The 19,936-nt window shown below is 35.5% G+C and overlaps 1 long non-coding RNA gene across 1 annotated transcript in view; it reads right to left on the minus strand.

Moving 5' to 3' along the window:
- The window catches only part of LOC135364326 (uncharacterized), a 90,452-nt gene that overhangs the window by 295 nt on the left and 70,221 nt on the right, over positions 1-19,936 (minus strand). The window contains exon 2 of the long non-coding RNA XR_010411203.1: positions 85-159. This is a non-coding gene — a long non-coding RNA (uncharacterized LOC135364326). The remainder of the gene's footprint in view (positions 1-84; positions 160-19,936) is intronic.

Here is a 19,936-nt window from a genome sequence, read left to right on the forward strand (position 1 = left end):
AGCAGAGAGCACTGGCTGTGCATTCAGCACATGCTTAAAAATGCCTAGTGGTTGGAATTTAACTTTATCATAAGACAAACTCACCAGTGTTGTGTTTTTCATGCCCTTTCAAGAAGCTCTTTATGTCCAGTATAATTGAGTCTTCCTGAAGACAAACTCCTAAAAGATAATAATCATTAATATTTTTTGAGAAACACAAATATCATTTTGTTAAAAATTTATTTAAAAAAAATGCATGTTTTTGAGTTTTAAAAATTCAAAGGAGAGAGGTAAACAGGAAATAAAAACAGAAAAGCCCCCATGATCCCATCTTTATCACTGCTAGAAATCATTATTAATTGATTATTGTCTATCTTTCCTGAAAATAGCTATACAAACACATATATGCCAGTCTTACACACCCTCATACTCCCTGTACACACACTTATTCATATACTAGAATTTGTACATATACTTATTCTTTTTTATTTTTTTTAAAGATTTTACTTATTTATTTTTCAGAGAGAGAAAGCACACAAGCAGGGGGAGCTTCAGGCAGAGGGAGAAGCAGGCTCCCCACTCTGAGCAAGGAGCCTGATGCGGGATTCGATCCCAGGACCCTCAGATAATGACCTGAGCCAAAGGCAGATGCTTAACCAACTGAGCCACCCAGATGTCCCATACTTATTCTTTTTTAAAATACATGTAGTATGTACTACTCATACTGTTCTACAATTTACTTAAATATCTAAAATACAATAATCATAATAGTTGTATACTGGACACAGAATCTACAATATACAACCAAATGTGTTCACAGTATTTCACTGAATAGACATTCCATAACATTGTACAATTCTTCTATTTATGAACACATCAATTTTTTCCCTTTTGGGGGGAGTAGTTTACAAACAGTGCTTCACTGAATATGGCTGTGACAATTATTGCAAACTTGAGTCAAGACTAACACATCCACCAGTTTGTGGTCTATATTTAAAATTCTGTTTTTTGATTGCCAAAGGGGAGGTGGGCGGGGAAAATGGGTGACATAAAGGGGATTAAGGGTATACTTATCTTTATGAGCACTGATAAATGTATGGAATTACTGGATCATTTTATTGTGTACCTGAAACTAATATAACACTGTATATTAATTATACTTGAATAAAAAATAAAAAACAAAAAACATTAACACATTTATAGGTGGCATAAAGAAAAGGAGCATAGTTTAAAGTACAAAAACTACTGTATTTTGTTTTTTGGGTTTTTTGTTTTGTCTTGTTTTTAAAGATTTTATTTATTTATTTGACACAGAAAGAGCACAAGCAGGGGGCAGGCAGAGGGAGAAGTAGGCCCCCTGCTGAGCAGGGAGCCCAATGCGGGGCTTGATCCCAGGACCCCGGGATCATGACCTGAGCGGAAGGCAGACGCTTAATGACTGAGCCACCCAGGAGCCCCAAATTATTGTATTTTAATAAGCATTCTTCCCCAAAAGTTAGACTACTTTATATTCCCACAGTGTATAAGAGTGCCAATCTTATAGTTGAAAAAAAAATGGCAGTCTATTGCATTGCTGTCTTACTTTGTATGTCTTTTATTATGAATGAAGTTGATCATTTTTCACTGTTTTTATATTATGTTAATGGCATATAAATGTAACTGTACTTTGCATTCCCATTTTTTCCATCCATAAAACATGCCCTCCAAGATGGTGACAGTCTTTTGCAAAAGGGTAAGCTTAACACATTGGCGTCTGAGTAGTACTTTTCTAACATTTTGTTTCAGGATCCTTTTTACACTCAAAAAATATTGAGATCCCAAAGTGTTTGTGTTTATGTGGGTTATATCTAATGATAGTTATTTATCACACTAAAAATTAATGCTAAAAATTTGTTAATAATTATTTAATGTAATACTAACCCCATTACAAGTTAACATAAAGGATTTTAAGGAAAAGTAACCATATTTAAAAGAAAAGAAAACAGTTAAATTCCAGTATCTGCTTCTGAATTTAATTTATTGTGATATCAAATATCCTGTACCCTCTGGAAAACTTTGTGAAATTCTTATAAGAAAATGAAGATGAAAGGACAAATGATGACTTAGAAGTATTATTAAAGAAATCTTTCACCTTGTGTACCTAAAGAGGTCTTGTGGATTCCCAAGGGTACTTGGACCACACTCGGAGAACGACTTTGCTAGAGCAAGACTGTCTGTCTATAGAAATAAGAATATCCTGTTTGCTTTTTATGTCTTTTGAGTTTGGGTGCTCAGGCTTCAGAAATCAATTAATCACCAGCAATGTTGTTAACAGAAAGCTGATGTAATGAGGAAGGAAACACCACCAACATATCAAGAATTGATTAATGAAAGTTTTTGTTTATTTTTTGTTTTTAGTTTTGGCTTCATAGTTGTGGACAAACAAATCCTCTGCTACAGGTAATTTATTTTGGAAAGTTTTGAGCCTTAGAAAGATTCAAAATTGAAGTTAACAGTATATATGTTTCATGATTTGATCTTTGTATCTTCAATTATGCCTAGTGATTAAATTTCATATTGACTGTGCTTGAGCTCAATTTATTATATTATTAATTCTTTTCCAATGACAAGAATGATGAAAGTTAATTTCTGCATGAGAATATGAGCTGACAAGCTTTCTCTCAACCTTCTCCCGGGATTTCAGTTCTGTTTGTTTTCCTATTGAAATTCAGAGATCTGTGCTATTATTTTTCTTTTATTGCCTTAATTTATTGTATACACATATAAAATTTATATCCACTTATAAATGTGATTCAGTCATGTGTATTTCTCTCTCATTTGCCTCCTCCAACTTTCTATCCCCTTAATCTATTAATGTCATCCCTCTCCCCAACAACCTCAAGTAACCCATATATTCTTTATATTTATTTCCATACTCTCATAATAATGCACCCCCTAAACACAGACATAAATGCAAACATACATTTAAGGGTACAAATTTTGGGGCACCTGGGTGGCTCAGTTGGTTGAGTGACTCTTGATTTTGGCTCAGGTCATGATCTCAGGGTTGTGGGATGGAGCCCCATGTCAGGCTCAGTGCTGAGCCCTCCCCCTCTCTAAAAAAATAAAATAAATAAAATAATAAAATAAAATAAAGGTACAAGTATTTTTCAAAAAAATGTGATCATAGTATGTACATTTTTTTGGATCTTGCTTTTTCTCACTAAATAATTACCCATAGTGAATACCAACAAGGGAATTAGTATATATATATATATTTAAAGATTTTAAGTTATCTCTACACCCAACATGGGGCTCAAACTCACCCCTGAGATCAAGAGTCACATGCTCTACTGACTGAACTGGCCAGATGTCCTGGAATTAGTATAGTCTTAATTCATTATTCTTAAGAGTTGAATAGTATTTTATTTATTTATTTATTATTGTGATTTCTTTTAATTTTTTAAATTCCAGTATAACATACAGTGTTCTATTAGTTTCAGGTATACAATGCACTTTAAATTTATTCAACCATTCATTCTTCTATTTTAATGGCCTTTCCATTGTTGCTAGTTAATTTTTTATTTATTATTGTTATTTTATATCCTCACCATCCTGAACAATGCTGGAATACACATCCTTGATGATATATACTTACACACTAGCAGTTTCATTTTTATAGGACAAAAAGAATGCCAAAGTAGAACTGCTAGGTCAATTGGGATATAAGTTTTTAAAACATTTTTTTAAAAGATTTTATTTATTTATTTGACAGAGACAGCGAGAGAGGGAACACAAGCTGGGGGGAATGGGAGACAGAGAAGCAGGCTTCCCTGCTGAGCAACGAGCCCCATGTGGGCTCAATCCCAGGACTCTGGGATCATGACCTGAGCCAAAGGCAGATGCTTAACAACTGAGCCCCCCAGGCACCCCAAAACATTTTTAATAAAAGTTGCAGATTGCTTTTCAGAAGGGATACAGAATTCACAATTCCATCAGCAAGGCATGAGGATATCCTTATAAGTGTTAATCACACCTGTTAAATCTTAAAAGTATGACTAGTATAAAATAACAACACATTATATTACTCATGAGTTTGAACATCTTTTCATACTTTGTTGAAATTTTGAATATGTTCTTCTGAAAATAATCTACTCCAGTTTTTGCATACTGTTCACATGGGACTCTTCCTGCTTACAGTTTTGGCTGAGGCTGCCTCTCTGAGAACAGTCGGTGCTACCCTCACATTCTAAATCAAAATGCCAGTTTTTCTATGCAGGACTTAAAAAGGAGGTATCAAAAACTGGTTCAGTAAATATTAATCCATCATCTGCATCCACTATCTATAAGAAGGCTAAGAATGCAGTAAAGATTTAAAGAGACAATAATGGAGGACATTGCAAGTATTCCACTGGAGAGAAAAATGTGTTTTCCCCTCACTTAAAGCCAAATGAGGAAGCTGCCATTATGGCATGGGGAACTAGACATATCTATCTGCTAAAATCTGGGGGATACAGGAGTTAGGATATGACTCACACCTAAAAACTCTGAAGCAGAGAAACTTGCCCCTACTGTCAGAGCGAAGAGACAACAATAAGAATTGCTGCCCTTGACAGGACATGGACATATGTCCATATGTAGATATGGACATAGGTACATCTCCTAGAAGCTAAATGAATAGGGTCTCTGGTCAGAAAGACAAACTTGAGGTATTTTAAAAGGAGGAGTCAAGGGACTTGAACTGAGAATGGGCCATGAGGAGCCATGATCTGAGTTGGGGAAGCCTTGACTCCTTAAGATGGAAATCCCCAGGGATAGATCTAGAAATAACCTACACAGTGCCCTTCAAGAGAAAAAGCTACTCTTTGAACATCTGCCTTTCCCAGCGAAGCCAACACAAGATACAATTGTACAACTTGTCTTGCCCCTTAGTTCTACTCTTACCCTGTACTCCAATCCTGGAGGATTTTAAAGCAGCTTAGTGAATAGAGGAAGAGGAAATGATAAAAAGGGATTTCACAGGCAAGGTAGGGAAACAGAAAAACAAAAGATGGCCACACCCATATACTGGTTTCCTTGTAAGTATTTTGTTTATCTTTTCTGAATTCTTTGGGTGATTACTGAGATACTTCAGTTTCATTTTTCTTCCCTAATAATTAAGGCCATAAATGTTTCTGAGTACTGCTTTCACTATTTCTCATGGGCTTAAGTACTGTTTCTTACAGGGAGTTTGCAATTTTCCTTTGATCTCAGGGTTATCTGGGAGTGTGTTTCTTAACTAGCATTTATTGTTATTATATTTAGAAATGTATTCCTAATTTTATGAAACTATTAAGAGAGGCTATTGTTAGGGTTTATAAGTAACACTCCCTTCCTCTTCCTTCTCTTTCCAATGAGAATGAGTTGGTAGTTGTAACCAGGAGCCAAACATATGGAGATAAAAATGTCAGTTTTAACACAGAGTAAGTCTCAGTCCAAGGTATGAGCTTGCTAACCTTCACCTCTGATTTAACAAGGTTTACCTACACAGCCCTTCAAAATGGTAAATTACACTAGGGCAAGCTCACCCCTCTAAATTTACCACCCAGAGAAGTGGAGAATTTGTGTTTTCTTAGACCTGCTAGGGTTCAAGTCCTAGTGTTGATGTACTCTAAGTGAGCACACTGATGTCAGAGTAACTGTTCCCTGCAAGCATGGTCAAGCAACGTTGTAGAAGTCAAGCTGCTATCTTCTAAGAGACCTCCCTCCTTCTAGCCTCTTTATATTAACTTAGACTCAGGACTAGGAAGACCTCAGCTTACCTGTTGATCAACTCTAAGCTAAGATCTTGAAAATCAAGGACAGGAGGCTTTGACATGTAAGACCAATGTAGAATTTGCTCCCAAGGGTCCATGAATTTCAATAGTGTGCTGGACTCTGTGGACTCTGCTGTCTGAGCTCTTCTATCAGCTCAGGGGAGAGCCCTACATCAGTTGTCTACTGGCCAAGATGCTAGATCAGAAAGCTACTGGCCAGGAGTTCACTTGTCTCTGGCTGGATGTTAGCCTTAGTAGATCCTAAGCTCAGGAGAGGTAGATAGACTGGGAGTGGGAGCAGAAGGGCAACAGGTGAAGTTCACATGGACCATTTTTCCGTTATCCTCTCTCATTGTCATTTTAAATAGTATACAATATTTATTTTTCTACATTCTCATGTAGAAAGTGAAATCTGAGGGGAAGTCACTTAAAGATAGCTTTTACTGATGTTTTAGAATCTTTAGTTGTTCTCTTGTATCTTTTAAGTCTTAGAAATAAGTTTTTTTTTTCTATTATATGCACTTTTTCAGTTTTATTAAGGTATAATTGACATATAAATTTGTAAGATATTTAAACTGTACATGTAGAATCTGATTTTGTATGTATATATTGTGAAATGATTCCTCCAGTTTAGTTATTTTACACATCCATCACTTTACATCTTTTTGGGGGAAGGGGTGAGAACATTTCATTTCTATTCTCTTAGCAAATTTCAATTACACAATACAGTGTTATCAATTATAGTCACCATGTTTTACATTAGATTCTCATCTAATTACTCATCTCATAGCTGAAACTTAATACCCTCTTACCAAACTCTATTTCCCCCACTCCCCAGTCCCTGAAAATAATTTTTCTACTCTCTGTTACTATGAGTTCAACCTTTATGTTTTTGTTTTTTTTTTTTAGATTCTACATGTAAATGATACCATGCAGTATTTGTTTTTCTGTCTGGCTTATTTCACTTAGCAAAATGCCCTTAAAGTACATCCATGTCAGTGCAAATGTTAAGATTTTCTTCTTTCCTACAGCTGAATAATATTCATATATATATATATAGAGAGAGAGAGAGAGAGAGAGAGAGAGATGAACACATAGGTTATTTCCATATCCTGGCCATTGTGATTAATGCTGTAAAGAACATAGATGTGCAGGTATCTCTTTGAGATCTTGTTTTCATTTCCTTTGGATATATACCCAGAAATGGCATTGCTGGATATATGGTAGTTCAATCTTCAATTTTTTGAGGAATCTCCATTCTGTTTTCCATAGGAGTTGCACCAATGTATATTAGTTCCAAATGGAACAAAAGAATAAAATCAAATCCTTATGTCACAACGCACACAGAAACCAACTCTATATAGATGAAGAACCTCAGCTTTACAATAAACTCTTATATTACATATGTGCACCAGGAAGTGTGTAGGAGAATTCACAGCTTCCTGGAAACCTTGTTCTTAACAGTAAAGAAAAATAAATGATAGCAATCCAATGTCCATCAACTAGAGAATGAGCAAATAAACTGCTCTTTTTCACACAGAAGAAAATATATAGTAGTAAAGGAGCTATAGCTACATACATTATTAATAATATAGTAATAATAATATAATGTTAAGTGAAAAGGCAAGTCCAAAGACTACATATGGTAAGGTACTGTACTGTTCTCATTCTTGGCTTGGGTAGCATTGTCATAGGTATTTATTATATTATATATCAGAAAATGTATTACTTAAGTGGTTAGGATGAAAGAAGGTCATATGTGGATTTAATGATGACAATACGTATAATCCAAGTCCAAAAAGAAAAATCTGTGTTTAATACACTAAATTTAAATCTTTACTGAGACGCCTCTCTGTTTAATTTTTCCTCTGTACTAGCACTTCATTCTTATGAAGGACTACTGTATCTCCTTTCAAATGCTTTACCACATGTTGAATATGTGCCAGACAAGTCCTCCATCATTATTCTTATTTAATAAGGCAGTCCTCACTTTTCTCAGTCCTGTGCTAACTATACAACATACATATCAGAACTGTGTCCTCTATTTGCACAATTTCTCAGTTACTATGAAACCATGCAAAGTGAGGGCATAGTTTTGACATATATGAGTTTTAGTTAATATTACACTACACAAAGTGGTGACTGTCTATATTTTTCAACATTTCATCCCAATATTTTGTTAGATAAATTTAGAAATGTGTCAAGCTAAAAAACAATTTTATTTTAAAATTCATAGATTAATTAGGGGATAATAGCCATATCTACAATTTGCAACAAAACTATTGCAAAAATAAAAACATTAAGTTACCAGCTATAAAATAAAAATACGTAACAGAATATTTGAAGCTATGTCAGATATAAAATTCTATTAGATGGAATTGGAAGCTAAACCTCATTAACCCATGGAGCCTCTTTCTCTGCTCCTGAGCAGAGCCATCGTCTAACCATTCATAAGTTTATCAACCCACTTCTTAACCTTGGAATGTCCTAGGGCACAGAAATCGATTTCCCATAATAGATCTTGATTTGTGTGGGACATAGGACTCTATGGGAAAATATCCAAGTAAGAGTAAGTCTGATAGAGTGTACAAGAGATCAGTAGAACCTGAGCTTGCAATGAGCAATGTTTCCAGGGAGAGTATGAGACGAGGATTCACTATTCCCTTAACATTGCCCCTTGGAGGCCTATTAGCTCTAAGAAAGTGAATGATGTAGAATATAGAAAGAATCTACTGGGGCCCAACCTGCCTGCTATGAGAAAATATTTGAAAAGACTAGTCATATAAAGAAAAAAACCTTTTTCTTGTTTTGTTTTGTTTATGGCCAGAGGAAGAAAATATTGAAAACTGAGAATATCTGTGGCAACACTGACAATCACATGAGCAACAACCCCTAAGCAACAAAGGTCAGGAAGAATGAACACTGGAACAGAAAGATGCTGGAACTGCAAGAAGGAGATTTGTGTCTGTCAGAATTCTGCCTATCCAAGCACTCCTAGAAATTTTGGCTCCCCAAGAAATTACTCAGGAAATCTGCAAAAAGGAAATAAAAAGTTAGACTTCCTGTAAGTCAAGAGAGTATTAATTTAGAGATTTGAGGCTTGGGGTATTGCTATAGATAAAGGAGGCATCAGGAAACATATGGATGACCTACAAAAATCCACAGCTTTCCTAGATGGGACATGATAATATAATGCTAAATGGACCAAAGAGTTTTTATCCTGTTGCCTTCTTTAACTCCCATGGTTCTTACCAACTAGCAATTTTCTCTCAGAGAATATTTGGCGATGTCTGGAGACATTTTTGATTGTCACAATTCAGGGTGGGTGGTACTGGCATCTAGTGGGTAGAGGCCAGTGTTATTCTATACATTATACTATTCTATACACTATGATAAACATCCTAGAATACAGAGAACAACCCTTCACACAAAGAATTATCCATCCCCAAATGTCAATCGTACCAGGTTAAGAGGCCCTGGTTTAAGACACATCCCCATTATCCCAACCTCCTGAGTATGAGCTTAGCATTTGCATCAGTATGCCACTTTGAAGGGATGTTATGTAAGTCTCAAGCATGAAATAGACCTTTTGATTATTTCATTTCTTCCTATATATATATTTATATACACCTCTTCTCACCAGCATGTCTTCCTGCTTTAGAGTATATCTGTATCACTCTCCTGTGTTAATCCATGACAGATACATATTATCTTTAAAAATATGGCCATCTATCAGTTCTGAAAAAACAAAAACAAAAACCTCATCTGAAAAACAAATTGGTTGCAATTATAGCTTCATCTGGTCCCTTGGCATATATCTGTAATGCTGATTTAGTGCTTCTGATAAATGTTTCCCCAAATGCATCTCTTTAGCAGCATTAGAAATAATAGCTGAAAGAAATGAGTCTTTCCAGTTGCAGTAACTATAGTCAGAGAGGATATGAACTCAAATTTATTGCTAGGATATTTGTAATGTCCAAACAATTGATTTATATATTTCTCTGATAGGTATCATGATGAAAAGTAGTAACACAAAGGCATGCCATTATAAATAGGTTGTTGGTTTTAGGGTTTTGTGTGTGCATGGTTTCTTTGGTTTTTCTGAAGCTGCAATTAATGAAGAGATTTAATTAAACAGCTGTTAAAAGAGAAGCTGCCTGAGATAGTTGGTATATTTATCCAATGCTATAGAACCATTGCCCCACTGCAGAACTTTATCTATACATAGCTATTTGGGTTTAGGCTTTGTGAAAACAGCACGTTTTAATATCTCGATTGCTTTTTTGTTAAGAGAGGAAGCATCATAGTTTAATCTTAAGAGAAAAAAAAAAAAAAAAAAAACCTGGAGGGAGATCAAGAGTATGACCTTGAAGTGTTTTTGTTCATGCATCAAGTCTCCATTCATGCATAAGTATGCCAAGGGAGTAATCAAGGTAGCTGTTTCTGTCTTCCCTGACTGCTGGGTGTTATTACCCAAATCAAGTACATTAAACACATTGTGGAGAAGACAGGAAAGGAAATGAGCCTTTAACCAGATTTTTGAAGATATTTTTAACTTGGCAGTCTCTCTAATAGGGAATCATTTTTCTTTTGAAGAACAATGGATGGTCAGTATCAGTTATTTGTCAGAATCAAGTTGAAAAAACCCTATCTTATGATAGGGACTTGATTTTGAAAACAATTTTGTTTTTAAAAAATAAATCGTTCTACAGTAAAAACTTTTTATACCGTAGATAAGATTGCTCTATTCAGATACTACATGATGTCAAAGCATTCCAAAGACTACTGGAATCTAGGGCAGAAATGCAAAAGTTTTTGAGTGGGTAATAGGAGACTCTTGGCTTAAGTGTAGAAAATGAAATAAAAGGGAAAAATAACTCATGAGTTTGGCAAAATAAATGCCTTAATCTTATCTAGGTATTTAGAAATTATTTGGCACTATATCAAGTTAATTATTCTGTTTATAGGAAGATGATGCTTTAAGTACAAAGGATTTTTTTCCCTTCTTAATAAAATGCAAGATAAGAAAATGATCCTTCTTTTGTGTTACACTGGAATGATTGTAGTAAGGAAATGTGGATACCTGCTGAAAAAGAATCTCACTTTAATTTTCTGAAAATAAACAAAAATGGTGCCATTGGTGCTACCAAAGTTTCTCACAATGACTTGAAATTTCAATCTGTATCAGAAAACTTGACTGTGACCTAGGATTCTGGCTAACATTCAGATTCTTTCCTAGTGTTATGAAACCTCATGACAGAGTACAAACTAAGAGGAGTTTTAAATTTGTTCCCACTTTGCAATTATAAGACCATTAATTAATAGCTGATTTTGTAACCATTCATTGCCATTCACTGCTTTTCTCTATCATGGATTACTCAAAAACAATGTCAACACATACATACAAATATGAAATAACTTGTCTGTAACAGCAAGAACAATTTCTACCTAACAAAATCCTATTTCCATTTTCAAGAGACCTGTAAAAATATTGCTGACTACATGTAGAATAAACAAATTGTTAATAGGAATTTCATCTTCATATTACCTTGTAGACTTCATAAAATTATCAGAAATTGATTATTCACATTTACAACCTTTGCTTTAAGCAAGTTGAATATTAGGGCTATTTATGGATGAGGAAACTGAGGTTCAGAGCTGTTGCATGACAAGCTTAAGACCACAGAGTTAACAAGTGATATAGCCAATAATAAAACAAATGTCTTTGTACTAAATGAAGGAATCTGTCTCCAAAATGAAACAGCCAGTATTGTTAGAAGAGGATAATATCATCTAGATATTCTACAATTTTATATCCACAATTCTAATCTAGTAAGTCTAATAAAAAGTTCCATATCATGATTAAAAAAAAAAAAAAGAGGACTTATAAGAAATAAAGAAAACCACAGGAAAAGAAAGACACCAACAGATAATTTAGACAGTTTTTTAAATTACTGTAACAGGGGCACCTCAGTGGCTCAGTTGGTTGAGAATCCAACTCTTGATTTCAGCTCAGGCCATGGTCTTGGGGTCATGAGATCAAAACCCTGCATAGGGCTCTATGCTTAGGGGGGTGTCTGTTTTAAATTCTCTCTCCTTCTCCCTCTGCCCCTCCTTCTCACCCCACCCCACCCCACACACCCTCTATCTCTAAATAAATAAAATCTTTAAAAAAATAAAATTACTGTAACATATTCAATGAAATAAAGAAACATTAAGAATTTCAGCAGAGAACTGGAATCCATTTTTTAAAAATAAGGTCAATTCTAGAACTCTGCCATCTAATATGTTAATTGTGAGCCAACTGTGGCTATTTAAACTTCAATTAACTGAAGTTAAATAAAGTTTAAAAGTCCATTCCTTTATAAGACAAAAAGAAAAGTCAATTCCTTTGTTACACTACACACACATTTCAAGAGCTCAATAGCCACATATGGTGGGAAGCTACCATAATAAAACAGTCCAGTCTACAGAGTATTTTCATCATCCCAGAAAGTTCTCCCGGGCATCACTGTTCTAGAAATAGAAATTACAATAACTGAAATTAAGAAATCAAAAGCAGGTTTAATATCAAACTAAATAAAGCAAAACAGCAGATTAGTAAACTGGAAAAGAAATAATTAGAAAACATCATAATTTGTAATACTGGGGAGCTTGACAGATCAATTTGCCCTATAGAACAATTGCCCTATAGAACAATTACTTAACTGGAGAGAATTATTTTAAAAAAAAACACACAAAAAAATGTAGTCTCTGGATATTGTCCCAATAGCACACAAAAAGTAGTGAAACATTCACTCAAGGAAATCTACTATATCTCAGTAAGAACAGTGAGAGTCTATGGCATTTAAGCCATTACTTGCTCCCTTTCCCCATAACCTATACCAGCTCAGATTTATGGAAACTTTACTCTTGACACATGGAACTAAGAAGTCCAGGGTCTTCCCTCTCCCTCCAGCTCTAGGTCTAAGGCCATAACTTCACTGGTGTTTCTCAGTGTTTCTCAGGCCTCCTAACTCCAAAACTCTATTCAAGGTGGGAATAGCTAAGAAAACTAAAACTCTCTTTCCCCATCCACCCAGTCCCTACTTGTAGAAAAGAAGCTCTACTTTGGGGGAAAAAAAAAAGTCCAGGAAACTTGGAGCCCTGACCATGCCTACCCTAGCTCACCTGTAGAATAAAGGTTACATGACCAAAGGGAAAGCCAGGAAGACAGGAGCTAACCACCCTTCTAATATTCTTTTGTAGAACTAAAATATCATTCTGAGAGGGACTGGCCTCTGTTCTCATGCCCAGCCATTGTGCAAAGACACTGAGCTTCTACCCAATGGAAGAGAAAGACAATAAGGGGAATGACTATATTTAGAAGAGAGCATGGAGAACTTCATGCCTAAGGGTCATGCCCAAGGATGTGCCCCTCAAGAGTGATCAAAGAGGAAAGATCCAAGCTACCAGCCCCTGACTGAACATGTGGAAAAAACTGTAAACTCTCTAAGCTATGACAGTCTCCAGGCCAGGCATACAAATTCAACGGTATAGAAAAATATCTAACTGACTAAGATGACTAAAGTACAGCCTTTGACTAATAAATGACTTATGCTGATATAGGGATAGTAGTTGCTAAAAGACAAAAACAAGGAAAAAAAAAAGGAAAGAAAAAATATATATATGAGCAAAGATAGCAGAGGGTGTGTACTACAGAGGGAAATAGACTTCACAGAATTAATTCAGTCAATTCATTAAAAACATAAACAGGGGCGCCTGGGTGGCTCAGTCGTTAAGCGTCTGCCTTTGGCTCAGGTCATGATCCCGGGGTCCTGGGATCGAGCCCCACATCGGGCTCCCTGCTCTGCGGGAAGCCTGCTTCTCCCTTTCCTACTCCCCCTACTTGTGTTCCCTCTCTCGCTGTGTCTCTCTCTGTCAAATAAATAAATAAAATCTTTCAAAAAAATAAAAAATAAAAACATAAACAAATGACAAAGCAAAAACAACAGTAACATTATCCCAGAGGGACCAATAACCAGTGTTACTACAATATGTTATCTAAAATGTCCATTTTGCAACAAAAAATGACAAAACAAAGACAGAAAAAGTGCAACCCATATATAGTTTTAAAAAAACAAGCTTACAATAAAATTGCCTTTGAGGGACACAACTAGTAGATTAAACAAAGACTTCATTAACAACTGTAACTATGTTCAAAGAACTAAAGGAAACAATGTCTAAATAATTAAGCATTTATTTATTTATTTAGTACAAAAGATAATTGTTTAAAGTAAAAATAGTAATCAGGCATTGTTAATAACATAGATAAATAAAATGAATGACCACAATGTCATACATGATGGCAGGAAAGAATTGGTAATACAGTATTATAAGATATTTGCATTAAATGTGAAACAGTATAGGGTTATTTGAAGGTAAATATTATTTGTGAATGTATATTACAAACTCTTGGGAAACCACTAAATATTTTTAAAGAAGCATAATTAATACAATAAGAGAAGAGATAAAACTTGATCATATAAAATGCTTAATTAAAATCTGAAAAGAAAGAAAAAGAAGTGTGGAGGGAAGGAAAAGCAAAGAAAAAATAATGAATATAAGACTGCTAACTTTGATCAAAAGAAAGCTGGAATAGTTATATTAATTTCATAAAGCTGATTTCAGGACAGGAAAATTTCCAAGGATAAAAAATAGTATTATGGAGAAGTCTAAGATGGCAGAGGAGTAGGAGACCTTAGTTCTGTCTGGTCCCAGGAATTCAGCTAGATAGTTATCAAATAATTGTGAACACCTGCAAACTTAACAGGAGATCTAAGAAAAGAATTGCTGCAATTCTACAAATAGAAAAGCAACCACTTTCTGCAAGAATGACAAGATAGAAAAACTCACCTCAAAAAAGAGAACAAGAGGCAGTACTGACTGCCAGCGACCTAACCAGTATGGATATAAGTAAGATGTCAGAACTACAGATCAGAATAACCATTATAAAAATACTAGCTGGGCTTCAAAAAAGCATAGAAAATACTAGAGAATCCCTTTCTGGAGAAATAAAAGAATTATAATCAAGTCAAAATCAAAGAGGCTATTAATGAGATGCAATAAAAAATGAAGTCTCTAATGGCTAGGATAAATGAAGCAGAAGAGAGAATTAATAATATAAAAAATAAAGTGATGGAGAATAAAAAAGCTGAGAAAAAGATAAACAACTACTGGATCACAAGAATTTGAGAGAAAATTGATACCATAAGCAAAACAATACTAGAATAACTGGGATCCCAGAAGAAAAGGAAAGAGAGGGGCAGAAGGTATACTGGAGCAAATTATAGCTGAGAATTTCCCTAATCTGGGGAAGGAACCAAGCATTCAAGTCCAGGAGGTACAGAGGACCCCCCTCAAAATCAATAAAAATAGGTCAACACCTCAACATGTAATAGTGAAGCTTACAAATCTCAGAGACAAAGAGAAAATCCTGAAAGCAGCTCAGGACAGGAGGTCTGTAACCTACAAGGGTAGAAACATTAGACAGGCAGCAGACCTATCCACAGAGACCTGGCAGGCCAGAAAAGACTGGCATGATATATTCAGGGTGCTAAATGAGAAAAATATGCAGCCAAGAATACTTCATCCAGCAAGGCCGTCATTCAAAATAGGAGAGATAAAAAGCTTCCAGGACAAACAGAAACTAAAAGAATTTGTGATCACTAAACCAGCACTGCAAGAAATATGAAAGGGGATGCTTGAAGCAAAGAGAGAGCCCAAAAATAACATAAACCAGAAAGGAACAGAGACATTATACAGAAACAGTGACTTCACAGGTAATACAATGGCAATAAATTCATATCTTTCAATAGTTACTCTGAATGTAAATGGGCTAAATCAAAAGACACAGGCTATCAGCTTGGGGTAAAACAAACAAACAAACAAACAAACAAACAAAAAACAAGACCCATCAATATGCTGTCTGCAAGAGACTCATTTTAGATCCAAAGACCTCCAGATTGAAAGTGAGGGGGTAGAAAAACCATTTATCATGCTAATGGACTTCAAAATAAAGCTGGGGTAGCAATCCTTACATCAGAAAATTAGATTTTAAGCCAAATAAGAGCGAGGAAGGACACTATATCATAATTAAAGGGTCTATCCAACAAGAAGATCTAACAATTGTAAATTTTTATGCCCCTAATATGGGAGCAGACAATTATATAAACCAATTAATACAAAATTAAAGAAACACATTGACAATAATACAGTAATGGTAGGGGACTTTAATACCCTACTCACTGCAATGAACAGATCACCTAAGCAGAAAATCAAAAAGGAAACAAGGGCTTTGAATGACACACTGGCCCAGATGAACTTCACAGATATATTCAGAGCATTCCATCCTAAAACAACAGAATACACATTCTTCTTGAGTACACATGGAACATTCTCCAGAATAGATCACATTCTGGGTCACAAACCAGGTTTCAACTGGGACCAAAAGATTGAGAGCATTGTCTGCATATTTTCAGACCACAGTGCTTTGAAACTGAAATTCAATCAGAAAAGGAAATTTGGAAAGAACTCAAATACATGGATATTAAAGAGCATCCTACTAAAGAATGAATGGGTCAACCAGGAAATTTAAAAAGAATTAAAAAATTCATGGAATGAAATGAAAATGAAAACACAACTGTTCAAAACCTTCAGGATGCAGCAAAGGCGGTCCTAAGAGGGAAGTATATAGCAATGTAAGCCTTTCTCAAGAAACAAGAAAGGTCTCCAATACACAACCTAACCTTAACACCTAATGCAGCTGGATAAAGAACAGCAAATAAAGCCCAAACCCAGCAGGAGAAGAGAATTAACAAAGATTAGAGCAGAAATCAATGAAACAGAAACCAAAAGAACAGTAGAACAGATCAACGAAACTAGAAGCTGGTTCCTCAAAAGAATTAATAAGATCAATAAACCCCTGGCCAAACAACAAAAAGAAAAGAGAAAGCACCCAAATTAATAAACTCATGATTGAAAGAGGAGAGATCACAACCAACACCGAAGAAATACAAACAATTTTAAGAACATATTATGAGCAACTATATGCCAAAAAATTAGGCAATCTGAAAGAAATGGATGCATTCCTAAAGATGTATAGACTACCAAAACTGAAACAGGAAGAAACAGAAAACCTGAAAAGACCCCATAGCCAGCAAGGAAATTAAAGCAGTAATCAAAAATCTCCCACCAAACAACAGTCCAGGGCCAAATGGCTTCCCAGGGAAAGTCTACCAAACATTTAAAGAAGAATTAACACTTATTCTTCCAAAGCTGTTTCAAAAAATAGAAATGGAAGGAAAACTTCCAAACTCTTTCTATGATGCCAGCGTTACCCTGATCCCAAACCCAAACAAAGACCCCACCAAAAAGGGGAATATCCCTGATGAACATGAATGCAAAAATTCCTACCAAGATACTAGCCAATAGGATCCAACAGTACATTAAAAGGATTAGTCACCACAACCAAGTGGAATTTATTCCTGGTGTGCAAGGGTGGTTCAACATCTGCCAATCAGTGTGATACAAATATTAATAAAAGAAAGGACAAAAACTATATGATCCTCTCAATAGATGCAGAAAAAGCATTTGACAAAGTACAGCATCCTTTCTTGATTAAAATTCTTCAGTGTAGGGATGGAGGGAACATACCTCAATATCATAAAAGCCATATATGAAAAGCCCACACCAAATATCATTCTCAATGGAGAAAAACTGAGAGTCAGGAATTTCCCTAAGGTCAGGAATATGACAGGGATGTCCACTATCCTAAGGTCAGGAATATGACAGGGATGTCCACTATCACCACGGTTGTTCAACATAGTCTTAGAAGTCCTAGCCTCAGCAATCAGATAACAAAAAGAAATAAAAGGCATCCGAATTGGCAAAGAAAGTCAAACTCTCACTCTTTGCAGATGATATGATACTTTATGTGGAAAACCCAAAAGACTCCACCCCAAAACTGCTAGAACTCATACAGGAATTCAGCAATGTGGCAGGATATAAAATCAATGCACAGAAATCAGTTACACTTCTGTACACTAACAACAAGACAGAAGAAAGAGAAATTAAGGAGTTGATCCCATTTACAAGTGCACCCAAAACCATAAGATACCTAGGAATAAACCTAACCAAAGAGGCAAAGAATCTGTACTCAGAAAACTATAGAATACTCATGAAAGAAATTGAGGATGACACAAAGAAATGGAAAAACATTCCATGCTCATGGATTAGAAGAACAAATATTGTTAAAATGTCTATGCTACGTAGAGCAATCTATATATTCAATGCAATTCCTATCAAAATACCAACAACTTTTTTCATAGAGCTGGAACAAATAATCCTAAAATTTGTATGGAACCAGAAAAGACCCCGAATAGCCAGAGGAATGTTGAAAAAGAAAACCAAAGCTGGTGGCATCACAATTCTGGACTTCAAACTCTATCACAAAGCTGTAATCATCAAGACAGCATGGTACTGGCACAAAAACAGACACATAGATCAATGGAACAGAATAGAGAACTCAGAAATGGACCCTCAACTCAATGGTCAACTAATCTTTGACAAATCAGGAAAGAGTATCCAATGGAAAAAAGACAGTCTCTTCAACAAATGGTGACAGGAAAATTGGACAGCTCCAGGCAATAGAATGAAACTGGACCATTTCCTTACACCATACATAAAAATAGACTCAAAATGGATGAAAGACTTAAATGTGAGACAGGAATCCATCAAAATCCTTGAGGAGAACACAGGCAGCAAGCTCTTTGACCTTGGCCACAGAAACATTCTTGCTAGACACATCTCCAAAGGCAAGGGAAACAAAGGCAAAAATGAACTATTGGGACTTCATCAAGATAGAAAGCTTCTGCACAGCAAAGGAAACAGTCAACAAAACCAAAAGACAACCGACAGAATGGGGGAAGATATATGCAAATGACATCTCAGATAAAGGGCTAGTATCCAAGATCTATAAAGAACTTTTCAAACTCAACACCCCTTGGGGACAAATAATCCAGTCAAGAAATGGGCAGAAGACATGAACAGACATTTCTCCAAAGAAGACATCCAAATGGCCAACAGACACATGAAAAAGTGCTCCATATCACTTGGCATCAGGGAAATACAAATCAAAACCACAATGAGATAGCACCTCACACCGGTCAGAATGGCTAAAATTAACAAGTGAGGAAACGACAGATGTTGGTGAGGATATGGAGAAAGGGGAACCCTCTTACACTGTTGGTGGGAATGCAAGCTGGTGCAGCCACTCTGGGAAACAGTATGGTTTTTTTGTTCCTCAAAAAGTTAAAAATAGAGCTACCCTACGACCCATCAATTGCACTACAAGGTATAATATACCCCAAAGATACAAATATAGTGATCTGAAGGGGCACCTGCACCCCAATGTTCATAGCAGCAATGTCCACAATAGCCAAACTATGGAAAGAGCCCAGATGTCCAGCGACAGATGAATGGATTAAGAAGATGTGGTATATATATACAATAGAATACTACTCAGCCATCAAAAAAATGAAATCTTTCCATTTGCAATGACATGGATGGAACTAGGGAGTATTATGCTTAGCAAAATAAGTCAATCAGAGAAGGACAATTTATGATCTCACTCATATGTGGAATTTAAGAAACAAAACAAAGGATCATAGGGGAAGGGAGGGGAAAAATAAAACAAAACGAAATAGGAGAGGGAGACAAACCATAAGAGACTTTTAATCATAGGAAACAAATTGAGAGTTGTTGGAGGGGAGAGGGATGGGGAGATGCGGTAACTGGGTGATGCACATTAAGGAGGGCAGGTGATGTAATAAGCACTGGTATTATATAAGACTGATCAATCACTGAACTCTACCTCTGAAACTAATAATACACTATATGTTAATTAACTGAATTTAAATTAAAAAATTAAGATAAAAAACAAGAAACAAAAAAACCCCAAAAAGATAAATAACATAAAATCCACTTTAAACCAAAAAAAGAAGTATTCTATAATGACAAAGGAGCCAATTATCCAAGACATAATAATCATAAATATAAAAATAATGTTGAAAAGGAAGAACAAAGTTGGAGGAACCACGTTTCCCAATTTCAAAACTTACTATAAAGCTACATTAATCAAAAAA

The sequence above is a fragment of the Mirounga angustirostris genome, unplaced genomic scaffold (genome assembly GCF_029215605.1).
Source record: "Mirounga angustirostris isolate CCGP_5_RB_7025 unplaced genomic scaffold, mMirAng1.0.hap1 SCAF_5, whole genome shotgun sequence".
NCBI lineage: Eukaryota > Metazoa > Chordata > Mammalia > Carnivora > Phocidae > Mirounga > Mirounga angustirostris.